The sequence below is a fragment of the Sus scrofa genome, chromosome 11, assembly GCF_054392235.1.
Source record: "Sus scrofa isolate SSC_HxYL_T2T_F1_AM1 chromosome 11, Sscrofa_HxYL_maternal_Yorkshire_Landrace_v2.0, whole genome shotgun sequence".
Classification (NCBI taxonomy): domain Eukaryota; kingdom Metazoa; phylum Chordata; class Mammalia; order Artiodactyla; family Suidae; genus Sus; species Sus scrofa.
The window spans coordinates 32,900,303-32,927,380 of record NC_139393.1 but is presented as its reverse complement, the minus strand read 5'-3'; the positions used below and the strand labels follow the sequence as shown (position 1 = coordinate 32,927,380).

At 39.4% G+C, this 27,078-nt stretch overlaps 1 long non-coding RNA gene across 3 annotated transcripts in view; it reads left to right on the top strand.

Moving 5' to 3' along the window:
* Nucleotides 1-1,394: 1,394 nt before the first annotated feature.
* Nucleotides 1,395-27,078, top strand: part of LOC100621837 (uncharacterized) — a 130,030-nt gene continuing 104,346 nt past the window's right edge. For 2 of the 3 annotated variants that reach the window (XR_014820047.1, XR_014820045.1), the window contains exons 1-2: nt 1,395-1,485; nt 10,916-10,959. This is a non-coding gene — a long non-coding RNA (uncharacterized LOC100621837). Of the gene's footprint in view, nt 1,486-10,915; nt 10,960-14,065; nt 16,053-27,078 lie in introns of those variants that run through there. The other variant, XR_014820046.1, reaches the window with a different exon arrangement.

Below are 27,078 nucleotides of genomic sequence, written 5' to 3'. Positions count from 1 at the left end.
AGAATCATGTCTATCAAGTTAAAAAAAGTCATTGCGGAGTTCCCGTCTTGGCGTAGTGGTTAACGAACCCAACTAGGAACCATGAGGTTGCGGGTTCGGTCCCTGCCCTTGCTCAGTGGGTTAACGATCCGGCGTTGCCGTGAGCTGTGGTGTAGGTTGCAGACGCAGCTCGGATCCCGCGTTGCTGTGGCTATGGCGTAGGCTGGTGGCTGCATCTCCGATTCGACCCCTAGCCTGGGAACCTCCATATGCCGCAAGAGCAGCCCAAGAAATAGCAAAAAGACAAAAAAAACCAAAAAAAAAAGTCATTGCTATTTTAATTGATATTGTATTTAAGCTATGTGTATTCTTATGGAAGAAATTGTAATTGTATCCTGCTTAGTTTTTGTGCCTTTCCATTTAGTCATATTTTCTTCGAGATCCTTCTATAAACTTTATAGTTTCACTTTTAGGGGAGAAAAACAAAAAACCTCTTCCTCTCCCCTCAGAGTTTCAATTGCTAGGGCTCGAGAATCACACCGATAAAGACAGATTAATGAGAGAAAAAACAATTTTAGTTATATGATGACTGATGACCAGTGTTTTATAAAGAAAGGAGACTCAAAGAAGTGACCAGATGATTGAGGCTCAATACCATCAATACCACTGAACACTAAACAAAGGAAAAGGGATTGGGGGCTCTTAGGCACAGGTGGCAAGTTATAGGAAGGGGAGAGGAGGAAATGGATGGTAAGTATTGTCTTATGCAGTTAAGAGTCTCTCAGGTGATGAGAATTAACTCAGGGGTAGTCCTCTTCCAGGTGTGGAGACATTTTTACAAATGAAAATTTCCTTTATAAAAGGGGAGATGTCTTCACTTTTTTTTTTTTTTTTTAGGGATGCAGGTGCATTATATGGAAGTTCCCTGGCTAGAGGTCAAATCGGAGCTACAGTTGCCGGCATACACCACAGCCACAACAATGCCAGATCTAAACCACATCTTTGACCTACACCATAGCTTGCCACATTGCTGGATCCTTAACCCACTGAGCGGGGCCAGGGATTGAACCCACATCCTCATGGATACTAGTCAGTTTTATTTCTGCTGAGCCACAATGGGAACTCCAAAAGGGGACATTTCTACAGTTGACCCTTGAACAGCAGGATTTGAACTGTTCATGTCCACTTATATGCAAATTTTTTTTCAATAGTAAACACTGCAGTACTACATGATCCACTGTTGGTTGAATCAGTATGCAGAACTGAAGATACAGAGGTATGACTATAATCTATACACCAATTTTCCACTGCGCTAAAGGTTGGTGCCCCTGAGTGAGCTGTTCAAGGGTCAACTGTATTCTATTTTTAGGCAGTTAGGAAGAGGTAAATAGAATGTCCTGCCTTTGCTGGCTCTTAGTAGCCTTTAGCCCTAAATAATCCATATACAGAAGAAGCATATTTTGGGGTGTTCACATTGATTTTGGGGTCTGCAGAATTCCTTGGAAGGTAACTAGTTGTTCTATCTTTTTATTACTCTATGTGTAACATTTCCTCTGAATATTAATTTGGAGGCATTTATGTTTTAAAAATCTCACTTATTAATTCTACTTCATTTTCAGTTTATTATCTGATATTTTCTACATAAACTGCTGTCTACGTAAACATACATTATTTGTAGGTAAAAATAATTTTATTTCTCCTTTCCAATAGCTATATCTATTTGTTTGGTGAGAACTTTTAGGAAAGCAGGTTTTATTTTGTTTATGTTTATACACCCAGTGCCTCAAAAAATGTATGTGCTTAATATATATTTTTGATTAAAGAAAGGGATTTTTATGTGATAGTTACGGTGGTAGATGTTCTTGCTTCATTCAGATGTTAATAGAAATGCTTACAGTATTTTATCATTGAGTATGATAATTACCATTTGGTTTGAGGTAGGTATTCACTGTAGGAAAATAGTTTTCTATTCCTAATTTTTAGAGACCTTAAAATTAAGAATGGGAGTACATTTTTATCAAATGCCTCTTCTAATTATTTTGGCATTTTAGGTGGTATGCTAACAACGTTACTGTAACAATTTATGTGTGGTGATAGTGAATTTTAATGTACTGTTGAATTTAATTCACTACTACTTTGGCATTTTCACATATTGTTTCAATGTTCATTTGGAGGGTGTGAAGATCAAAGGCTTGCCTCTGAGCTCACTTCCTGCCTCACTTCCCCATGGGGTGTGGTCCAGATGTTCCAGGAAGGATTGGAACTGATATCAGAAAGGGTAGAATTAGAACAGCCCCTTAGGAAATGGGGCCCTGGTACTGAACATGGGAAATCAATCCTCATTTTCTTCAGATTTCCGGAAGCTGCAGATCTGCATCAGCTACAGTGATGTCCGATGCCTATTGTTGGGTTGAAACATTTCCACCAATCCCTCACTGTCTACGGATTTTCCTTTCCTTTTCCATGGTCATTTTCTTGAAGGAGACTCAAGCTATCATAAAACTTGTATTTTCCCTTTTCTTGGGATGGCTTTATTATTGTCGTGTACTTGAGATAAGTTGGCACTTCATTGGGCATTAGGAGTCAAAACCCATTCATTAAAGGCCAGAATAACTGGCAGAAAGAGGATTAAACAGTTCATATGTGGAGCACACCACACAGGGCAACCTGAGAACTCCCTGGCTCACCGGTTAATCATCTGATGTCTTTAAATCACAAGCATGACACAAGAACGCATATGGCAGTTTACCATGAAGTTTTTGGTGCCTCAGAGTACAGAATAGCATTCAGGGCAGGAGGAAGCCATTTAGTATGGACAGCAGACCTGTGTCCCCCCTCACCCCCAGATCATATGTTGAAATGCTAATGTCCAGTGTGATGGTACTAGGATGTAGGGCCTTTTTGAGGTAATTATGTCACGAGGTGGAGCCCTTATGAATAGGATTAGTGCTCTTATAAAAGAGGCCCACAGAGTTCCTACTCCCTTTCCACCATCTGAGCGCTTAGATGGTTTCAGACATAGTTTTGTGACCAATCAATGCTACCCATGACAGCATTCAACTACATATGCATGTTTCAGAACACACCAAAGACAAACAGAAATAAATATTTTTAATAACATACCAACCTGAATAATAGAAAACTATTATTACCTCCTTGAGGGTAATGGAAAATTGATTATAATCTAGATTTATTTCTGTGGATTTGGAAGAGGCTAAAATAACTTGGGGTTGCCCAAGTTCATTTTTTTGGCCACACTGTGGGTGGGGCTGTGGAAACATTTCACACTTTCACAGATTTTAGGACCTGCCTAAACAAGTTGATGTGATCAAAAGTTAAACACCCCATCCACCAGATACCATGTTCATAGAGCCTAGCACATTCTAGGTGTTCAATAAATATTTGTGGACTAAAAAATTAACACATGGATATTTCTGGTACCAAAAGAAGCAGCTGATTATATTTGAATAAGGATGAAGAAAGTGATCAGTATTTTCTTCCCTTTCATGTCACACTATAATTTTTTAAAATAATTCAATGAATTTTATTATACTTATAGTTGTACAACTATCATCACAACCTAATTTTAGAGCATTTCCATCCTAAACCCCCAGTCCACCCCTCCCCACCGACCTGTCCCCTTTGGTAACCATAAATTTTTCAAAGTCTGTGAGTCTGTTTCTGCTCTGCAAATAAATTCATTTGTATCCTTTTTTGAGATTCCACATAGAAGTGAAATTATATGATGTTTGTCTCTCACTGTGTAATTTTTAAAATAAAGAACCGAGAAAAAAATTACCAATTGCATGAAGCTACTTAAAAGACCAGGAGAAGTGGCCCTAAAAGTTGTGCACTCAAATCTTATGTTGGTACATCCCTGCCTGCCTCATGTCCTCTTAGTAACTGAGATGGGTACAGGAGTGGGGTAGGGGTGGGTAGAAATTCAAAATGGGCTTCAGGGAAGAGCAATAAAAATGATGAGCAGGTGGATATATGATTATGAGGAAAGCCTGTGGGAATCAGAACTTTAGATAGGTGAAAGGAGAATGAGGAAAACTTAATATTTTTCTTCAAGGATATGAAATGTTATAATGAGGAATGTGCTGACCAGCTGCTCTTTACTGTCTCAGAGGACAGAACAAAGACAAAGAGAGGTACTTTATAGAGAAGTAATAGAACTTCATGGTGAGGCCTATTAAATTCTTGGCTCTGTTACCAAAATAGGGTGGGGGAAAGTAGGAGAAGTCAGTGGTTAAGGAACCAGCATCATTGGCATCACCAGAAAACTTGTTAGACATGCAAATTCTCTCTCTACCACTCGCTCGCTCTCTTGCTCGCAGTCTTTTTTTTTTTTTTTTCTGCTTTTTAGGGCCACACCTGCAGCATATGGATGTTCCCAGGCTAGGGGTCCAGTTGGAGCTGCAGCTGCCAGCCTATGCCACAGCCACAGCAATGCTGGATCCTTAATCCACTGAGCGAGGCCAGGGATTGAACCAGGATCTTCTTGGTTACTAGTCAGGTTCATTACCACTAAGCCACAATGGGAATTCCCTAGACATGCAAATTCTTCAACCATGTCCCAGACCTACTGAATCAGAGACTCTGGGGTTGGGCTTAGCAACAGGTCATTTAACAAGCCCTTCAGGTAATTCTAATAGACATTAGGTTTGAGACGCATTGGGATAAATAAATTCTCATAAATGCTTAGTTTCCTGATTATTATTATTACTATTTTCAATGTATAATTTATTTTATTCAAGTATAGTTGATTTATAATGTGTTCATTCCTGCTGTATAGCAGAGGGATTCGCTCTCTCTATATGTGTGTGTATATATATGTATATATACACACACATATATTCTTTTTTATATTCTTTTTCATTATGGTTTATCACACGATACTGAATATAGTTCCCTGCACTGTACAGTTTCTGGAGATTCTTTAGAAGCAAATGAAGATTTTCTTCTTTGGCTGTGCCCATGACATGTGGAAGTTCCCAGGCCAGGGATTGAACCAGGGCCATAGCAGTGGTTCGAGCTACTGCAGTGACAATGCCGAACCCTTAACCTGCTGTGCCACAGGAGCACTCCAAGAAATGAAGATTAAGCCTCTTCTGGCTCAATACTATCTGTATTTTATCAAGAAGACACCCCCATTGTGGTAGTTTATATCCATCAGTGCTATAAACCTCAAGGGATAAAGTTTGTCTACCTTGGAAGATAAAACTATTACTTGTTTGGGGATATAAACTAGATTGTAATCAGCAAGAGTGCAAACTGCCCCAGAGCAAAAGGGATTTCCTTTTGCTCCAGAAATTACTAAAGGTACTTCACAAATGATGCCATCTTACAAAAAAGTAAATCACCAGCTGAATGTCAAAATTTCAGGATCTGGAGAGAGATGTGGATACACAGAGTGATGATTATGATTATGGATGTTCTTATTAGGTAGAGTTAGTGAAGAAAAGAAGACAAGAATAGTTCGTACTAGAAAGGAAGCTGTAAAACAGGCATTCTTAGACTCTGTTGGAAAGATTGAAAAGGCTACAACCTGGAATTCCTGTTGTGTATATATATATATTTGTAGTAAGATATTTGAAAGTTAGTTTACTGACAGTTTTCTCTTTGGGTTGTAGGATAAGGTAATCATTGCTTTATTCCTCATTCTTTTGCATATTGGTTTATTTCTTGGTATAATGAGCATACAAAACGTAACTTTTATGTTGCTGTAAAAAAAAAAAAAAGGCCTACCAGGGAAGTTATAAAAATGAACAGAATCATTGCTGTCATTTAGGAATGAGGAAGCAGAAGAAAAGCTCTGCTGGAAAGTCAGGATGACCAGAGACGGCTTTTGTAGAGAAGTATTAGATGAGGCTGAACAGAGAGGAAAGAATTAAAGAGAAAAGGTGGAGGAGGCAGCAGTCATGACACGGGTAGAGGCAGTTTGTGGGAGAATTGGGCTCTGAGAGTCTAGAATTGTGTGCACTGTGAGAAGAAGGAATTCGTGTGTCTAAGGACTGGTGAGACCGCTATACCAGCTCGGACGGTGACTGGGGAAGGTCTGAGTTGGGCTGTTTTCAGGAAGGTTTGCTGTTGATCCCTGGCACTCAAGTTTCCTGTCCCCTCTAACTTTCATGATTCCTAGTATCTACACTTTCTGGAACTTTCTTTGCTCTGCCCTGCTTGTACTTCTGGACAACGGAGGTAGTAATACTGAGAGAAAAAGGCAGGAAAGGTGATCCTTGACCTCTGAATCTCCCTACCCCCGATTGTCATGGGGCCCTGGTGAGAGGAATATGAGATTTCTCCTCTTATTCTCTGTCAAAGCACCCTATAATGGGCTTCCTTTTTAGTACTTACTAGAATTTCCAGTTTCTTCTTTGCTGTTGATAATGTCTGCAATTATCTTTAAAGTTCTTTAACATTATAATATGATATTATGAGATGCAAAACTTGGGTTAAGCCAATACCTGGGGATTGATTTAGACAGCATGGTCAAGATGTAGTCAGCTAGGATGCTACTAAGTACAGTTGGGGGTCAGATAACATTTTATCACAAAGAACCCACTCCAGAGGTAGCTATTGCAGGCCTTTCTATTATCCAATCTCTATCAACAACAGGTTGTTTCTAATTAGCATATTGGATTATCAGAAATAGGTTTCTATTTGCATAAAATATAGTCTATTGCTTAATGTGGGGAGTATTAGGAAATGATCTGTCAGTTGTGTAATTAAGGTATTTAATATACAATGACTGTTTAATAAATAGTATAAATAGGGTATTAGAATCCATTAAGGCTTGTGACTGTTCCCCTAGGGACAGCACTTAAAAGTCTGGGTCATGGCCATGAACTCTAGACTATGACAGGCTATCAGGGTGACAGAATCTAGCCTCTAGAAATTTGGCATTGTCTTAAAATGAGCTTTTCATGTAAAGTTAGTGGTTAAAGCATCTGAAAGGAAAGAGAGTGGAGGCCTTCTCCAGGCTATAGAAGTTGTATGAATTTTTTTTTTAATATTTGCTTTGCTATTAAAAGTTTTAGTTAATAAACACCTACTGGTCTGACTTGATTTTGCATAACCTATTATTCAGAAATAGCTTACTCTCTCTACTTCAGACTTCTTTGGTGGCCACCATAATCTATAAAAGACCCTAAGAATCATGCATATGGTCAATAGGTCAGTTTGAGGCAGGAGATAGATGGGTCCCAGGCTGAGCAACTGGAATCTGTCCCCTGTGGACAGGTAACTTCAAGATAAAGATTATAGCAGGAGCAAAAAGGAGCTACATCCTGCTTGGATAAAAGATAGAGACCATGTATTTCTCATTCTGGAGATCAAGGAGACCTCCTAAACTACCCACTTGTAGAAACATCCTCGGAGGTTAGAGAAGGGGGGGGCACCAGGCCATGGTACATCCTGCCAACTTCCCAGAGACCCTGGCAGTCAAATCCATTGGCTAAAAGATGCACCAACCTGAGTCAAGTCAAATGTGAGCTCAAGACCAGATGAAGCAAGATGATTGGCTCGAGGAAGCCTGGAAGGACTGTCCCCTTACAAGTGATTTAAATCGTCTCCAAAGCATATGTTGCTTTCTTCCTCTTTTGCTCTTTGTCTCTGTCTGTCTCTGTCTCTCTCCCTCTCAACCCCCACCCCCCAGCCTGCCTGTGCTTCCTCCACACCTATCTTCCCTCTCTTCTGTCTTAATAAACTCTTATTTGCCTCACTACCCTCAGTCTCTTTGCCACATTCTTTCTCTAAAGGGACGAGGACTGGGGACCCTCGTTAGTGGTTAGTGGTTAGGGTTCAGTGTTCTCACCCTCAGCCAGGGGAAAACAAGTCCTTGGTGGTTAGCATTCTGGATTATCATCTTCCTCCCTCCTTTGGCTGTGAAATCCTCACCTGGTTTGCACTCTGGCACTTAGCATGGGATAGCTATGGTAAATTTGTGGGAATAATTAGGTTGTGAATTAGTTGGCTGTGCTCTCCAGCACTGCTTCCTACTCTTCCCCAATCTTCCTGATGAAAGTAACAGAAGAAACAGGACCTTTTGCTGCTGCACAGAGCACTACCCAAAGATTCAGTAAGTTCAGACAGGAAAAAGTACTCTCTCCAGGCTGAGTAACACATTTAATTCTTGGGCCCTTGGGAAACATGTTGACCCAAACTTCTTTTTAGGAGTGGTTGTGGCAGACTAGACAAGTGGAAATGAAATAGTGCAGTAATAAAGAGTGGTCAAAGGATCTAATTGCCTAGTTAAACCCTCTACTTACTGGTCTGACTGCCAGCAAGCTGGTGCCTCAGTTTCCTTATAAAAACAGTAAGGAGTTCCTGTTGGGGCACAGCAAAAATGAATCTGACTGGTATCCAGGAGGATGTGGTTTGATCCCTGGCCTTGCTCAGTGGGTTGGGGATCTGGTGTTGCCATGAGCTGTGGTATAGGTCGCAGATGGGGCTTGGAACCTCTGCTGCTGTGGCTGGGGTGTAGGCCTGCAGCTGAGGCTCCAGTTCGACCTCTAGCTTGGGAACTTCCATATGCTGCAAGTGTGGCCCTAAAACAACAACAACAACAACAACAACAACAACAAAACGGTAATGACTTATAGGTTTGTTGAGAAGCTTAAAGCTTAAAGGAGATAATACATGTGAAAATATTTATTTATTTATTTATTTAGGCTTTTGGGGGCTGTACCTGTGGCAGGTAGAAGTTCCCAGGTAAAGGGTCAAATCAGAGCTACAGCTGTTGGCCTACACCACAACCACAGCAACACGGGATACAAGCTGCATCTGCAACTTACATGCACCACAGCTCATGGCAACACTGGATCCTTAACCTACTGAGAGACCAGTGGTCGAATCTGCATCCTCATGGATACTTATTGAGTTTGTTTCTGCTGTGCCGCAACGGCAACTCCAGATACGTGTAAGAGATTTAGAAAAGAGCCTACCAGGCCTGAGGTAAGCTCTAGGTCACAATTAGCACTTATTATTATTATCACTATTTGTACCAGGAAACATGGTTGTGAATAAAGTATTTGGGTACCAGGTGCTCATTTCTCTAAGTAAGTGTTTTCAAACTGGGAAGAACATGGAATCATCTGGAGAGGCTGTTAAATATTTGGATTTTCAGCCCGTGCCCCTCGAGACTGATTCAGAGCGTCTGTGATCTGTAACCAGAGATTTCCCTCAGGTGATCCTCTGTTAAGCCAAGTTGGGGGGCTCTGCTTTAGGTGAATACGGAAATGGATGCCTAAGCACCTGCATTCATCTAGCTTAAAGTTGGCTTCTGATTAAGAAACCTGCCTGGGGCAGTTTTTGGTGCCTCAGGGCACTTTTTAGTAGAAAGAGCTAATTTTATTCCTTAAAGCAATAAGAGTTTGGATTTTGGACTCCTAAAACATTTGGGTTTGACTCTGTTAATGGAGTGTGACCTTCAGCCTTTCTAAACTTCCGTTTCTTTATCTGTAAAATGTAAATAGTAACAGTTTCTTCCTCCTGAGAATACTGTAGGATTAAATGAGACTGTCTATCTATCATCTATCTATCATCTATCTATCTACATATCTATAATCTATCTATTACAGTTCCTGTACAGAACAAAGGCTCAGTAAGTAATCATAAATCATAATTAGGATTAATCCTAACCTGACATCCCCTTCCAGTATGGCTGAGTAAATCCTACTGAACCTCACTCTTCTGCTAACAACTATAAATTCTGGAAAAAATGAAAAATCATGGGAGACATGAACAAAAGACATAGGAGAATGAAAAAAAGCAAGCAGATTCTGGAGAGGAGTTAATGCTTTAAAAAAGGGAACTGCATGGATGAATTACTCTTTTTTTTTCAATAGTATTTAGTCTGAGGGCAGGCCAAAGTTGACATCAAGACATCACTAAACTCTAAAAGAAAAATTTCAATTTTTCTGGCCTAAAGAACCAGAGGACATGTTGGCGGCAACCACAGCTATTGACAAATAAGGCGGAGAATCCCAGAGAGTTTGAGAGGCAGAGCTTCAAGTCCTGTTATAACATCTGTCCAAATCTCTGGCTAACTGTTAAACCATGCATGGGACAGACTCAGCTAAAGATTAAAGAACTCAACTCAGCTTTAAGTTGTTGTCCTCGAGGCAGTGTCTTAAATTTGAGTCCAACCAAATAATTGCTTGCTAAAACAGAAAATTTACATTCTTAAGAGAAATATAAAGAATTCAGTTTCTAAAACACAATGTTTACTATGTCAAGGATACAATCTTAAATAACATGACATTTAATGCACCAGGAAAATATGACCTATTCTCAAGAGAAAAGACAATCTCTGAGGAGGGCAAGATATTTGAATTGGCAAACAAAGATTTTAAAGCAACTATTTAACTATGCTTAAGGATATAACTGAAAATATGTCTTCAATGAAGGAAAACATGGAAAGTCTAAGTAGAGATAATGAGAAACCATTTGGACATTCTATAAATGGAAATATAATATCTGAAAAATTTAAAAAGTTACTGAATAGGCTTAGCAATCAGTACAGCATGGATGACAGGAAAGTCAATAAACCTGAGCTAGTTTAATAAAAATCAAATCTGAATATTAGAAAAAAAAGAGTAAAAAATTGAATGGTGTCTCATTGACCAATGGAATGATATGATATAAAACTGAAGTCTGAGAAGAAGAGGAGATGATGAAATAAACCCTAATTCTAATCTTCACATGAGTAAATGGAGATGGGGTAAAGATGTAGAAGGCGGCGTAGATGGCTTTCTCTATCATCTGTTAAAACTGTTTCAAATTTTCAAAATGCAAATAGCATTTCCTATTTTAAGTGTTGATTCTTTTTTTTTTTAAATTTTACTGGAGTATAGTTGACTTACAATGAATATTGTATTAATTTCTCATGTACAACAAAATGATTCAGTATCCATTCTTTTTTCTCTTATAGGTTATTACAGAATATTAAGTAGATTTCCCCGTGCTATACAATAGGTCAGTATCCATTCTTTTTTCTCTTATAGGTTATTACAGAATATTGAATAGATTTCCCAGTGCTATACAATAGGTCCTTGAAAACTGAAGTGTTGATTCTTTTTAAAGTTCTCCCTCTCTTTCTTTTTTCTTTTCCTTCTCTCTTTCCTTTACCCCCTTCCTTCCTGCCATTCTTCTTCCTCCTCCTCTTTCTTCCTCCCCTTTCTCTTTTTCTTCTACTTCTTTCCCTTCTCTTCCTTCTTCTAGATCTTCTCCTCCTTCTTCCCCTTCTTTTTCTTCCTCTTCTTCTTCTTTCCCTCATATTTTTCTCTCTCTCTATTCCTGTCAGCAAATATTTATTGAGTTCTTAATAAATTTCCTAGAGAACAAGACTCATCTAGTTCCTATTGCTGGCCTCCCTACTGGAAAGTACCTATACAGCTCCTTTTTGGTTGTGAATGTTTAATGCATGCTTACATTGAACTAGGGAGGGATATATTTCAGCAATGTTTTTCTCTTCCCAAGTAGACTTAATTGAGAGCTGAAAAGTCAAAGGAAAAAGATTGCCACTGGAGATTTACTCCAGCACCAGATTCTCTCTACCTCTTCATCAGGTCACAACTTTACTGGAGCCTGGTTTTCAAAGCACCTTGGATTAGATTATGTAGATGATGTAGATGCTTCTTCATTTTTGTAAGCTGCTGGGAGGTTTGCAGTTGTTTTAGCACCCACTCACATCATCTCTGATCTGTTCCTGCTAGAAAACTTCTCTCCTGTCTTCCTTACTCTTTAGCAATACATCCCTTAAACCTCTCCTTTACTGAGGAACTGGAGTGGGTTTTAAAATCTTAACACTGCTTTAAAATTTCAGTGGCTTTTAGTATGCTGCCTAACAGAGTCTAAGCTTCTCGTCTGAGATCTAGGCTCCTTGCAGCTTCCAGGCTCATCTTAATCTCTCGCTAACTCATTTATATCCCAATGTGCCCTGCTGCTTCGTGTCTCCATGTTTTCCCTGCCCTCTCCACTTATCTGTATGTTGAAGGCCTATGAAACAATATAACAATAAATGAACAAAAAAACTTTTTCATGTATGACCTCTGAGAATCAACCCAGATCATCCCAGAGAAAATTAAGAATTATTAGCTTTATACTACCATACTTAATCAAATCTAAAACATACCCCTACATGTTATCATTTCTGAAGTCAGACAGCCTTTATCATTGCTGATATCTTATGACTACTGGTGGCCAGGCAGGCAGCAGACACAAGGTAGTTGTTGTTTTAGGTGTATGCTTAAAATTAGTTATTATTTATGGGAAAGTGACTATTGTCAACAGACTATTTAAGTTAGGCTTCCAAAGAAGAATCATGAATTATTATTTTTTTAAGCAGAGGAAGGTTTATTGCAGGGCTTGCAAAGAGACAGGTGGCTCATGTCTCTAAAAAAAGCCTGAACTCTGGATCATGAATCTTACATTTTTGAAATCTTTTATTTACAACTTTTCCATAAAGTCAAGAAAAAACTTGCAGATACTTGCAGAAAGAGTATTAGTAACTTGAAAGAAAATCCTGTATCATGTTGAAAGACATAAACATGAAAAACTCTGACTCAAAAAGTAATATTGAAAAGACAAACTCTGAATTGGAATAAATTTCAGGAGCATAATAATCAATTCATTTTACTTATATTTTTCCTTTGATGCATCTATAATATAAAACTGTACTTCTAGAGTTCCCTGGTGGCTTAGTGGGTTAAGGACCTGACATTGTCACTGCTGTGGCTCAGGTCACTGATGTGATGCTAGTTTGATCCCTGGCCTCAGAACTTCTGCATGCTGTGGGTGCAGCCCAAACAAACAAATAAACTCTGTGCCTTTAAAATTTCCTTTAAATAAATATTAATTATAAAATAAATATTTACTTTGTATTTTATACCTATATATTATAAGAAAACATTTATATAACTTTTAAAATGATAAGAAAGCATTTATTTAATGTCATAATTTAAGTAGGAGTAGTTTTCCATAATGATTCTTAACTTAATGGTACATTTTTATGGTGTCTTAGATTTGATAAAATATTTCTATGTATTTTATGATTATACTTTTCCTTCAGTATTCCACTTATTTATTGTAAATACCCTTAAATCTATTAGCTATAAGCTTCTTAGAAACCAGGCAACATGTTTCATATATAGACGGTGGGGTCAAGATGGCAGAGCAGTAAGATGTGGTGCTCACCTTCTCCCACAAACACATTAAAAAAACCCATCTACATGTAAAAAGATTAGCACAAAACATATACTGAACACTGACAGAAGACTTTAAGCCTCCAAAAAGGGCAAGAAACCTTCCATATAACTAGGTAGAACAAAGGAAAAAAAGGGACAGAAGAGAAAAAAAGAAGGAGTCAGGACAGGACCAGCATTCCTGAGAGGGATCTGTAAAAGAGGAAAGGAACTCGCACCCTGGGAAGCCACCTAATTGGCAGGAAGATCAGCTGAGATGGAGGGACCTCAAAGCCTCAGAGAAAAGTGCAGCAGGTGGACTGAGGAGGGCAAAGCAGAGAGAGAACTGCACAAACCTTCAGTACCATCGCCCGGGAACCACAGCCTGAGGTGCTTGGATGGGAGCTGGGAGCTGAGACTCAGGTTCCAGAGGCCAGTTCTGGGGAGAGGACTAGGGTGGGCTGTGTGGAAACAGCCTGAAAGGCTAGGGAACAGTGCACCACAGGCTGGGAAGCAGAGTGCCACAGCCAAGGGAGCAAGGGAGGAGTCCTGGGCCTGCAGGAGAAGCCAGGCACCATTTTTGGGGAGGATGAGATGAGGAGGGGCAGGTTGCCATAGGAACATCTTTCTCTGTGCAGGTGCAGGCTCTCAGCAGTGGGGTGCTTCTTGCACTGGCTAAAGGCAGCTGGGTACCTCTTGTGAGGGGTAAGAATACTAGGGTATCTCTTGCATGGGCTGTGGGTGGTGGGGATAAACCACTGAAGCCATCTCAGACTCCAGGGGCCCACCACCACTAGGGGTCTGCGAATGGGCACCACCTGGGTTCCAGTCACTTCAAGGATCAGTGCAGAGGAGAGCACTGTAACTGAATGCCACCTTTTGTTGCTCTCACTCCCCAGGAATGCAAGTGCCCTGCTGCTGCCACTGCCAAATGCTCTAGGTGCTGCTGACACCTGCCTGAGGGTCACTGCCACTTCCCAGGGCCCAGCAACCAGGAGTAGCTTGCACTACCTCCCTGTGTGTCCTCGCCACAGTCAAAGACCCAGAAACCAGGCACTGGCTGCTAGCACTGGCCATTGCCTCCATCTCCCTGGCACATGTTTAGGCTGTACACCAGAATGAAGATAACAGCCTGCACACACTGAGGAAAGCATCCAAACCCAAATAAGCCTTCATGACCAAAAAAAAAAAAAAAAAAAAAGTTAAGTCCTCACAAAATACCCAGGGATGCAAGCCATCCAAGACTACAGCAAAGTAGTTGTTTTTGCTAAACTCACAGAATAAGAAAAATGTAAGCAAAATCAAGAAGCTCAGGAGCCATTTCCAGTTTAAAAAAACAGGAGAATTTCCCTGAAGGAGCAAACAATGAAACAGATCTCTGCAGTCTAATGGACACCAAGTTCAAAAAGGAGATAGTGAAAATACTGAAGGAATTAAGAGTGGATATGAACAGAAATGCATATTACTTTAGAAAGGAACTAGAAAATATAAGGAGGAGCCAAGAAAAATTATAAAATTCATTTGCGGAGATGCGAACTGAGTTAAAGGCATTGAAGAGCAGAATAAATAATTCAGAGGAACAAATAAGTGACTTGGAAGATAGAATAATGGAAATCATCCAATCAGGAGAGCAGACAGAAAACCAAATGAAAAAAACATGAAAGCAATATAAGAGATCTGTGGGATAATATAAAACTGAGCAATTTATGCACTTTAGGGATTCCAGAATGAGAGGAAAAAGAAAAGGGGATTGAAAATACATTTGAAGAAATTATGACTGAAAACTTTCCAAATCTAAATGAAACAAATATCAATATACAAGGAAGCACAGAGAGTCCCCCCGCCAAAAGTTGAACCCAAACAGATCCACACAAAAACACATTATAATAAATAATAGCAAAAGTTGAAGATAAGTAGAGGATTCTAAAGGCTTCAAGAGAAAAAGGAATAGTTAATTATCAGGGAACCCCCATGATGCTATCAGCTTCTTTCTCTACAGGAACACTACAGGCCAGAAGAGAGTGGCAAGATATATTAGAAGTTCTAGAAAAGAAAAAATTGCAGCCTAGAATATTCTACCTGACAAGAATATCATTTAAAATAGAAGAATAAAGAATTTCTCCAACAAACAAAAACTAAAAGAATACAGCAATACTAAACCCATTCTAAAAGAAATACTGAAAATTCCTCTCTAAATAGGGTAGAAGAAAATACACAATAAAGGAAATCACAATTGGAAGCTAACCATTTCAATAAGCCATTATACAGATCTAAAAAAAAAAAAAACCGAAAACCAAAAACCAAAAAACAAAAACCTCCAAAACAAACTCATTGTAAAAATGATGATAAATACAAGGAACAGCAAGAGTATAAACATGATGATGTTAAAAAAGGACATCGTGGGGAAGGAGAGTAAGAAAATCTTTACTCATTTTTTTTTTTTTTTAAATGTGTTCGAGCCTGTATGACTATCAGGCTAAAGCAAGCCGATATATGAAGGGGTTAGCATACTTGAAAAACAGGGCAACCACTGGAGTTCCTGTTATGGTGCAGTGGAAACAAATCAGATTAGTGACTGTGAGGTTGTGAGCTTGATCCCTAGCCTCTCCCAGTGGGTTAAGGATCTGGTATTGCCCAGAGCTGTGGTGTAGGTCACAGCTGGGGCTCGGATCCTGTGATGCTGTGGCTGTGGCCAGCAGCTGTAGCTCTGATTTGACCCCTAGCCTGGGAATCTCCATGTGCTGTGGGTGAAGCCCTGAAAAGGAAAAGAAAAAAAAAAAAAAAAAAAAAAAAAGAAGAAAACAGGGCAACCACACATTGAAATCAAACAATACATTGTTTGGTTTCATAAAAACTAAAAAGGACACAGCATAAAATAAAAGAAAATTATCCAACCAAAACCAAAACCAGAGAAGAAACATAGAATCAACTGGAAAACAAGGCTTAAAATGGAAATTGATATGTATTTATCAATAATTACCTTAAATGTCAATGCAGTAATGCCCCAATCAAAAGACATAGAGTGGCAGACTGGATAGAAAAACAAGACCCTACAACATGCTGCCTACAAGAGACTCACCTTAGGGCAAAGGACACATATAAACTGAAATTGAAGGGATGGAAAAAGTTATTTCATGTGAGTGGAAAAGACAGGAAAACAGCAGTTGTAATACTCATATCAGGCAAAACAGACTTTAAAACGAAGGCCGTAAAGAAAGACAAAGGACAGTATTTTTTTTTTTTTTCTCTTTTTGCTATTTCTTGGGCCACTGCCGCGGCATATGGAGGTTCCCAGGCTAGGGGTCCAATCGGAGCTGTAGCCACAGGCCCATGCCAGAGCCACAGCAACGCGGGATCCGAGCCGCGTCTGCAACCTACACCACAGCTCACGGCAATGCCGGAACCCTAACGCACTGAGCAAGGGCAGGGACCGAACCCGCAACCTCATGGTTCCTAGTCGGATTCGTTAACCACTGCGCCACAACGGGAACTCCGACAAAGGACAGTATTTAATGATAAAAGGATCAATTCAAGAAGAGGATATTACACTTGTTACTATATATGCCCCTAATGTAGGAGCGCCCAAATACATACACCAAATACTAACAGACATATCAGGAGAAATTTTGGGGAATACAAAAGAGTAATAATGCCACTTGCAGCAACATATAGAACTAGAGAGTCTCATACTAAGTGAAGTAAGTCAGAAAGAGAAAGACAAATACCATATGATAGATACCACTTATATCTGGAATCTAATATATGGCACAGATGAACCTACCTACAGAAAAAAAAAAGACAAACAAAACCAAACTCGTGGACATGGAGAACAGACTTCAGGTTGGGGGGTGGGGGAGGAAGGAGAGGAAGTGGGATGGACTCAGAGTTTGTGGCTAGTAGATGCAAACTATTGCTTTTGTAGTGGATTGGCAATGAGATCCTGCTGTGTAGCACAGGGAATTTTATTTTTTTCTTTTTATTTTTTTTTCTTTTTATTTATTTTTTTAAATAATTTTTTTTATTTTCCCACTGTACAGCAAGGGTTAGGGTTAGGGTTAGGGTTAGGGTTAGGTTATCCTTACATGTATACATTACAATTACATTTTTTCCCCCACCCTTTCTTTTGTTGCAACATGAGTATCTAGACAAAGTTCTCAATGCTATTCAGCAGGATCTCCTTGTAAATCTATTCTAAGTTGTGTCTGATAAGCCCAAGCTCCCGATCCCTCCCACTCCCTCCCCCTCCCATCAGGCAGCCACAAGTCTCTTCTCCAAGTCCATGATTTTCTTTTCTGAGGAGATGTTCATTTGTGCTGGATATTAGATTCCAGTTATGAGTGATATCATATGGTATTTGTCTTTCTCTTTCTGGCTCATTTCACTCAGTATGATATTCTCTAGTTCCATCCATGTTGCTGCAAATGGCATTATGTCATTCTTTTTTATGGCTGAGTAGTATTCCATTGTGTATATATACCACATCTTCCTAATCCAGTCATCTGTCGATGGACATTGGGTGGTTTCCATGTCCTGGCTATTGTGAATAGTGCTGCAATGAACATGCGGGTGCACGTGTCTCTTTTAAGTAGCGTTTTGTCCGGATAGATGCCCAAGAGTGGGATTGCGGGGTCATATGGAAGTTCTATGTATACATTTCTAAGGTATCTCCAAACTGTTCTCCATGGTGGCTGTACCAGTTGACATTCCCACCAGCAGTGCAGGAGGGTTCCCTTTTCTCCACAGCCCCTCCAGCACTTGTTATTTGTGGATTTATTAATGATGGCCATTCTGACTGGTGTGAGGTAATATCTCATGGTAGTTTTGATTCACGTTTCTCTTATAATCAGCGATGTTGAGCATTTTTTCATGTGTTTGTTGGCCATCTGTATATCTTCTTTGGAGAAATGTCTATTCAGGTCTTTTGCCCATTTTTCCATTGATTGATTGGTTTTTTTGCTGTTGGGTTGTATAAGTTGTTTATATATTCTAGAGATTAAGCCCTTGTCAGTTGCATCATTTGAAACTGTTTTCTCCCATTCTGAAAGTTGTCTTTTTGGTTTCTTTTGGGTTTCCTTTGCTGTGCCAAAGCTTTTCAGTTTGATGAGGTCCCATGGGTTTATTTTTGCTCTAATTTCTATTGCTTTGGGAGACTGACCTGAGAAAATATTCATGATGTTGATGTCAGAGAGTGTTTTGCCTATGTTTTCTTCTAGGAGTTTGATGGTGTCCTGTCGTATATTTAAGTCTTTCAGCCATTTTGAGTGTATTTTTGTGCATGGTGTGAGGGTGTGTTCTAGTTTCATTGCTTTGCATGCTGCTGTCCAGGTTTCCCAGCAATGCTTGCTGAATAGACTTTCTTTTTCCCATTTTATGTTCTTGCCTCCCTTGTCAAAGATTAATTGACCATAGGTGTCAGGGTTTATTTCTGGGTTCTCTATTCTCTTCCACTGGTCTGTCTGTCTGTTTTGATACCAGTACCACACTGTTTTGATGACTGTAGCTTTGTAGTATTTCTTGAAGTCTGGGAGAGTTATGCCTCCTGCTTGGTTTTTGTTTCTCAGGATTGCTTTGGCAATTCTGGGTCTTTTGTGGTTCCATATAAATGTTTGGATTGTTTGTTCTATTTCTGTGAAAAATGTCCTGGGTAATTTGATAGGGATTGCATTGAATCTGTAGATTGCTTTGGGTAGTATGGCCATTTTTACAATATTGATTTTCCCAATCCAGGAACATGGAATATCTTTCCATTTCTTTACATCTTCTTTGATTTCTTTGATTAAAGTTTTATAGTTCTCGGCATATAGATCCTTTACCTCCTTGGTCAGGTGTATTCCGAGGTATTTGATTTTGTGAGGTGCAATTTTAAAAGGTATTGTACTTTTGTATTCCTTTTCTAGTATTTCATTGCCGGTATACAGAAATGCAACAGACTTCTGAATGTTAATCTTATATCCTGCTACTTTGCTGAATTTATTAATCAGTTCAAGTAGTTTTGGGGTTGAGTCCTTAGGGTTTTCTAGGTATAGTATCATGTCATCTGCATGCAGTGACAGTTTTATCTCTTCTCTTCCTATATGGATGCCTTTTATTTCTTTTGTTTGTCTAATTGCTGTGGCTAAGACTTCCAAAACTATGTTGAAGAGCAGTGGTGAGAGTGGGCATCCCTGTCTTGTTCCAGATTTGAGTGAGAAGGCTTTCAGTTTTTCCCCATTGAGTATTATATTTGCTGTGGGTTTATCATAAATGGCTTTGATTATGTTCAGGAATGTTCCCTCTATACCCACTTTGGCAAGGGTCTTGATCATGAATGGATGTTGGACTTTGTCAAATGCTTTTTCTGCGTCTATTGAGATGATCATATGATTTTTGACTTTTGTTTTGTTAATGTGGTGTATGATGCTGATTGATTTGCGTATGTTGAACCATCCTTGTGAACCTGGGATGAACCCAACCGCACAGGGAATTTTATCCAGTCAATTGTGATGGAACATGATGGAGGGTAATGTTAGGAAAAGAATGTATGTATGTGTTAACTGGGTCACTTTGCTGTACAGTAGAAATTGACAGAACATTGTAAATCAACTAAAACAAAAATAAAAATATGTATAAAGAATATATGCAATATATAAAATATATATGATGATGTATAAGCTATCTGTGCACAAAGTATAGTGTCTGGTATATAGAAGATTTTTATGAATGTTTCTTAAAATAATATAAACAAAATTTGTAAAGTCATCATGAAAAAGATCAAGTGGGGAGTTCCCATTGTGATTCAGTGGGTTAAGAGCCTGACATGGTGTCTGTGAGGATATGCATTCAGTCCCTGGCCTTGCTCAGTGTGTTAAACAGCTGGTGTTGGCCACAAGTTGAATCATGGTTCACAGATGTAGCTTGGATCTGGCATTGCTGGGGCTGTGGTGTAGGCCTTAGCTGAAGCTCCAATTTGACCTCTAGCCTGTGAACTTCCATATGCAGCAGGTGCATCCACAAAAAGAAAAAGAAAAAAAGATTTAATGGGTCTGAATCTAGGTCACTTGTGCTCAAGGCATAAACTTCCTTGACTAATAGAAAGTCTACTATCTCCATGCTCAGAAAACCTGACTCTAAGACTATCTCTAGGAAGTGTCAGGTATTGACTATGATAGAAGTGGAAACAGGAGAGGAGTTGAATCCTACAAGTCCATTGTGAGTGTCTATGCAGCCTTTTGGTAGTGCCAGTCAGCACCCAGAGTGGTCTGGGACCCTTGGGGAAAAGGGCGGTTCTGAGAGATGCTGAGCTTATGGATATGGTTTTCAAACTTTTTTTTGTGTGTGTGTATTTGTCCTCCTATACATTTTTAAAATGACCTCAAAGGTTATTTTACTGTAAGTTTAAATAATTTCAAAAAAGATGCAGTTTCTGGTATTTTTAAATATTGACATTTAAGTATGAAACTGTTAATCACTCTTTTAAATGTATCTTTTGGAATTGAAAAAAATACCATAATGATTTAACATCCATTATGCTCCAGTTTAAATGTATATGATTATGCTGTTTGGAAACTTTTATAATTTTCTCTGTCTTATTGATCTTGAGTTTCTAATTTTAGGAAAGTACCCTATACCAAAAAGATTCTATCAGACTTAAAATGACAATTAATTTTAGGAGTTCCTGTCATGGCTCAGTGGTTAATGAATCCAACTAGGAACCATGAAGTTGTGGGTTCAATCTCTGGTCTTGCTCTGTGGGTTAAGGATCCAGCGTTGCCGTGAGCTGTGGTGTAGGTCGCAGACCCGGCTCAGATCTGACATTGCTATGACTCTGGTGTAGGCCAGCAGCGACAGCTCCAATTAGACCCCTAGCCTGGGAACCTCCATATGCCAAGGGTGCGGCCCTAAAAAGACAAAAGACAAAAAAAAAAATTTCTTTAAATCGTGTTGGTAATTGCTCATTAAACGTTTTTATCATGGCTGCTTTAGAATCTCTATTTTGTAATTCCTCCACCTATGTCATCTCCTTTGAGTTAACATTTTTCTGGTCCTTGGTATGATGAGTGATTTATTTTTACTATATCTTGTACATTTTGAATATTGTGTTGTGAGACTGGATTTCATTTAAATGTTTGTTTTAGCAGATGTCCTCTGACACCACGCTGGTGGGGAAAGGTGGACACCACTCAGTAGCTGTAAGGTACTGGCCAATGTCCAGGTTTCATGAACACTCTGGAAGAGGGAGCCTCATTGCTGTCAGGTAGGGGTGGATGTTCAGCTCCCCAAGTAGCCTCCACTGACACAATGGGAGGAGGAGCTCTCTTTATCACTGGATAGTGGTGCAAATCCTGACTCCCTCCTTCGCCTTCTCAGACACCACTCTGGCAGCAGGGAGGTGCACCTTGTTAGGGTCTGATAAGATGGAAGTCTACCCTCCCCACATGCCTTAGGTGGTGGGAGTAGGGATACCACCTCTGCTTTTTTCATGGCTGGAGTAGGGCAGTATTGTCTAAAATTTTCTCTCCTACTAATGAGCTTTTCCTGGTCTTTTGGCTACAGAGAGTAGGCTTTAGGTAACTCCTCCCCGCACACCCCCCATCCATTGGTATTTTTAGTTCCTCTAGCGCCCAATCCAGAGCAGATTGTAGGCAAACAGAAAAAAAAAAAAAAAAATAGGGGACTTATTGCTGTTCCATAGATCTCTAGGCCCCTCACTGGTTTGCCTTCTCTCTTCTTTTTAGACTCTTCTTGTTTTAGTTATACTTAATTGTGGGAATTTAGAAAAAAAGATGGCTATCCCATCTTTTTCTAGAATTAGAAATTTCTTTGACTTAATTTTTAAATTAAATAAATGTGAGAATAAGTGGATTTTGAAGTATATAATAGAAATTCTAATGAAGGAAATATTAAATGCATCTTACAAAAGTGACTACTAAAACTGTTAAATCGATATTTAAACGTTTTTGATTTACTATAACCAATCCCTTTTGTACTAAGATATAGATAATTCAATATGTAGTTTCTCATTACTTACCTTGTAACTGTATAGTTTATTTATTTATTTATCCACACCAGTGGCATATGGAAGTTCCCAGATCAGGGATGGAATTGGAGCTCTAGCCACTGGCCTACACCACAGCCACAGCAATGCCAGATCCTTAACCTATTCAGTGAGGCCAGGGATTGAATCTACATTCTCATGGGTACTAGTTGGGTTTATTATCGCTGAGCCATGATGGGAACCCCTGTAATGATATAGTTTAATGTCAAGGTAAAATTACAAGTTGCCAAAAAATTAGAGCTGATAATAAAAGTTACGGCATTCCTTAGGTTAATGTGTGTGCATGGGTATATGCGGTGTGTGTGTTGTATTTTGGTGTCTGACTTTTAGGTATAACTAAATAATATTCAAATATAAACACAAGAAATAACTCTGTTATTTTAGTTTGACACTATAATCGGAGTTCCTGCATATGAAACAAAAGAGCAAGGTATATAAACCGCTGAAAATGAATCAGTCTGGCAGCTAGCATAATTTTCTATTTTATTAATAGCAGATAAAAATATTAAACTTTCATAAGTGAAGATTAGAATAAATATTTCAAGATATGACTAGATAAAATAGTTTTAACCACCTTATTTAATAATACACACCGATTTCTAAGAGAAACCTTATAAAGGTTTATGTGTGGGTTTTATCTAATCTATCTTGCAAAATTTGAAATCCCAGAAAACATTCCACTTACATTTAAAAGATCTATGTCACTAACTCATACTGTTTGGGCTGATGGATTTTTTTTTTTCCTTTTTCTTTTTGTCTGATGCAAGCTGCTTTTTCTGCAGCTAATAACATGTCTTAGGGTTGAGCATTGAGAAGAGCTAAAAAGAAATGCTTAAATTTAAGTACAGGAAAAGAAGGGGCCATTTTTAGTCTTCAGTATTTCCCACAGAAACTCTTTTTGCCTTGCTCTCAACAGATTCTCCCTCGTGAATAATGAATCCTTTGATAATAGGGGATTGAAGAAGTAAAGTCACTAAGCAAAAATGATCATTACACTCATGTTATTTCTTTTTATTTTTATTTTCTATGTGCCTTTATTGTCTATGTGCATTTGGAACATACAAACAGGGACCCACATTTTCATTTTTAATGCACCTTCATTCTTATCAGAAGTATGTAAAAAGGAAGGCATGACTGGAAGCCACAAAAACTGAGTGTTTTGAGTAGTCACGAGAGGAAGTCCTCTCCCCTAAAGATTTTTACAGTGAGAGTAGGGAGGGAGGCCATGGCACACTTTCCGTGAAGCGAGATAGGGTGATTGGTGAGCACAGGTGCATTCTCAGGCAATTTCTTCTTAGGAGAGGGTATGAGTGGAGTCTGAGAACCTAGAAATTGATTTTCTTAAAACTCTACGGGAGTCCTGGTTTGAGATGGTGACATAAGAGGACCCTGAACGCATGTCATCCCCCAAATTCACCAAATTTACAGCTATGTAGAGAATAACTTCCTCTGGAGAAAACCCAGAAAGCTAAAAACCTAAAAACTGGCACATCAGGAGAATGAAAGAAGGCCACATTGAAGCAGATAGAAGAGGCTGGGGCACAATTAAGCTGTAAACCCCACCATGCTGAAGCAACAACAGAAAATAGCACTGTATTGCATGTTTGTAAGTAGCTAGGGGTGTGGATCTTGAACGTTCTTATCACAAGAAAAAAAAATGTAATTATGTGTGATGATGGAGATCAAGTGAACTTATTGTGGCAATCATATTGCAGTATATACAATACTGAGTCATTACTTTGTATACCTGAAACTAATGTTATGTAACTTATGTCAGTTATACCTCATTTTTTTGATACAAAAAATTTTAAATTAGAGTTGATTTACAACATCGTGCCAATTTCTGCTGTATAGCAAAATGACCCAGTCATACATATATATACATTCTTTTTCTCATATTATCTTCCATCATGTTCCATCCCTAGAGATTCAATGTAGTCCCCTATGCTTATCCATTCTAAATGTAATTGTTTGCATTTACCAACCCCAAACTCCCAGTCTACCCCACTCCCTCCCCTTCCCCTTTGGCAACCACAAGTCTCTTCTCCATGTCTGTGAGTCTGTTTTAAATTGGTTCATCTGTGCCATATTTTAGATTCTACATATAGGTGATATCATAAAAAAAGAATTATACCTCAATTTTTTTTTTTTTTTTGTTGTTGTTGTTGCTATTTCTTGGGCCGCTCCCGTGGCATATGGAGGTTCCCAGGCTAGGGGTCGAATCGGAGCTGTAGCCACCGGCCCACGCCAGAGCCACAGCAACGCGGGATCCGAGCCGCGTCTGCAACCTACACCACAGCCCACGGCAACGCCAGATCGTTAACCCACTGAGCAAGGGCAGGGACCGAACCCGCACCCCACGGCTCCCAGTCGGATTCGTTAACCACTGCGCCACGACGGGAACTCCATCAATTTTTTAATATCTAAGCAGTGATAGGGATTCCCATACCCCTTGGGGAGACTTTATGAGTCTCCCAGTTTGACTGTCCCTGCTCAGATTACTGGTCTAGTGTGGACATTGGGATGTGAGAACCAACAAGAGAATTGATGTCATAGCAAGCCCTAGGAAGAGGGCTTCTTTCAGTAACTGTTATATTATCAGTGTGTTTAGTGATGACACCAACACAGAAGTTGTGAGAGATGCCAGAATATGCTGACTTTGAAAACTTAAAATTGCTTTTTTTCCCATATTAGTTAGAATAACCATACATTCCCTTTTTGTGCACTCTTGCTTATTTCTAAAATTCTGACTCCTCTTATTGAAGTTATATGGGGTAGTCACCCATTGATAGAAATTTAAAATTAGCTGAAAGAGTACAAGGGTCACTAATTGGATTAATTAATTCAAACAATGAAGCTCTCTCAGGGCTAAAAATACTGCACTGTTCTCCCTTTCTCATGTGACAAGTTTGACTTTTGTTGATAACATTGGCATTTGTGCGTAAAGGAGACCAAAAAAAAAAAAAAAAAAAACCTTGCAAGTTCAGTTAGAGAAATCCTTAGGATTTTTGTAGCTAGAGTGAAGATCTATGGTTACGGATCATTAAAACCATAAAAATCAGAGACTGGAAGCTGATGGTGCATAACTTCAGAAGAGTGAATTGATAGCATCCTTGTTTCTGAAAAGACAGTGGAAATCCCATTCATTAGCTTGGGCCAGGTCCAGCATGATTAGTTTGCAACTTGTCATTTCCCTTCATCTAATGTCTTAGACTAAGCTTATCAAAACATTTGAAGGAGATATAAGAAGGAACTTATGTGGAGTAAAATTCAGGCAGCTGAGAGCTATGATGATCATCACGAAAGTCAGATACTCTTTTTTTTAAGTTAAAAACATTTTTTTCTTTGGCCACTGTGTGCAGTGACTTGATGAGGTATCTCAGTTCCCAGACCAAAGATTGAAGCTGGGTTGTAGTAGTAAAAGCACAGAATCCTAACCACTAGACCACCAGGGAACTCCCTCAAGTCAGACGCTTTTGACAGAAATAGAACCCTTGGTTTCCTGAAGAGAAATTTTGCATGGGGATGCATGGCCTCCATGTCTGGATGTCATCCCTTCACCCACTTTGTCCTTTATCCAGTCAAGGAGGGATCACTTGGGGAGCAGTGTTTCTGTCCACCTTGGAAGAACCCACTTGAATCAGTAAGTAGGATGGTATACTCAATTCTTTCATTTAAAATATGCCCAGTCCTATACTTATATTTTTGTTAGGTCCTTCATTAAAAATTCCTTTGGATAAACTATAGTTAATTTGTGCCAGAAAAATAAGACAACAGAAACTGTGCTTCTTTTCACACAGGCTGATTGAGTTGATTCTAACCAGTAAATCTCTACGGTTGAACTTAATTTTGGTGCTTTTCTTGATAAGTCCATGGTAGTGATGACCTTGGGATGGAGGGTATATGGAAATAACTCTTAATAGACTAGATGTCAAGCACCAAAACAGTTTATAGTAATTTTACTTTTTTTTTTGGTTTTTAGGACCACACCCATGGCATATGGAGGTTTCCAGACTGGGGTCTGATCAGAGCTACAGCTGCCAGCCACAGCCACAGGCACAGCTCAATCAGAGCTACGGTTGCCAGCCACAGCTCATGGCAATGCCAGATCCTTAACCCACTGGGCCAGGCCAGGGATTGAACCTGAAACCTCTTTGCTGCGCCACAACGGGAACTCCTAATTTTAATTGTTAATGAGAAAGCAGAGGAACAGAACAGAAGATAGTTTCTTAGTGTTTAGAGACCTCAAATTTATTGTGTCCTTTACAAAGTCTTGCAGTCACCCTTGACAAGAAACATGTAAGTTCAGGTGCTTGCAGTTGCTTGACCCTTCAAAACTACTCTTCATGGGCCCTTGAGCAGCGGGGCTGCTGGAGGCTCTGGCTGTTTTATACTTATTATTTGACCGAAGATGCCACAACTTCATTAAGGAGATATTTTCCTCATCTGGCAGCTGGAAAGGGCGAAGTTCAGAGAGGTTTTGCCCATGGGTCAGAGTTGCCATCACTATCAGTGTTGGGATTGACCAAGATCTGCTCAACTCAGCTGGAGGTGCCTTTTCTTCTACATTATCCTACCACCATCCACCGAAGCAGGGGAAGAGGAACCCAGGCGAAGTTCACAGGAACTAAGTGACATTTAATTGTGCCGGATAGGGCTGAGAGCAGGCAAATCTCCTCTAGGAATATTGCCTACTCCCCTCTGAGCAGTTGAGTCCCACTGGGTTTCTATAGTCCTGGCTAATAGAAGAGAGTTGAATTCTAAATAAGGATTCACAGGCACAGCTCTATGCCCCCTACCCATCCTTTAGTGCTTTGCCTAGACTTGAATCCCTCAAGAAAAACTTCTCTGACACCCTTCTAAAATGGGTTTCCAGAT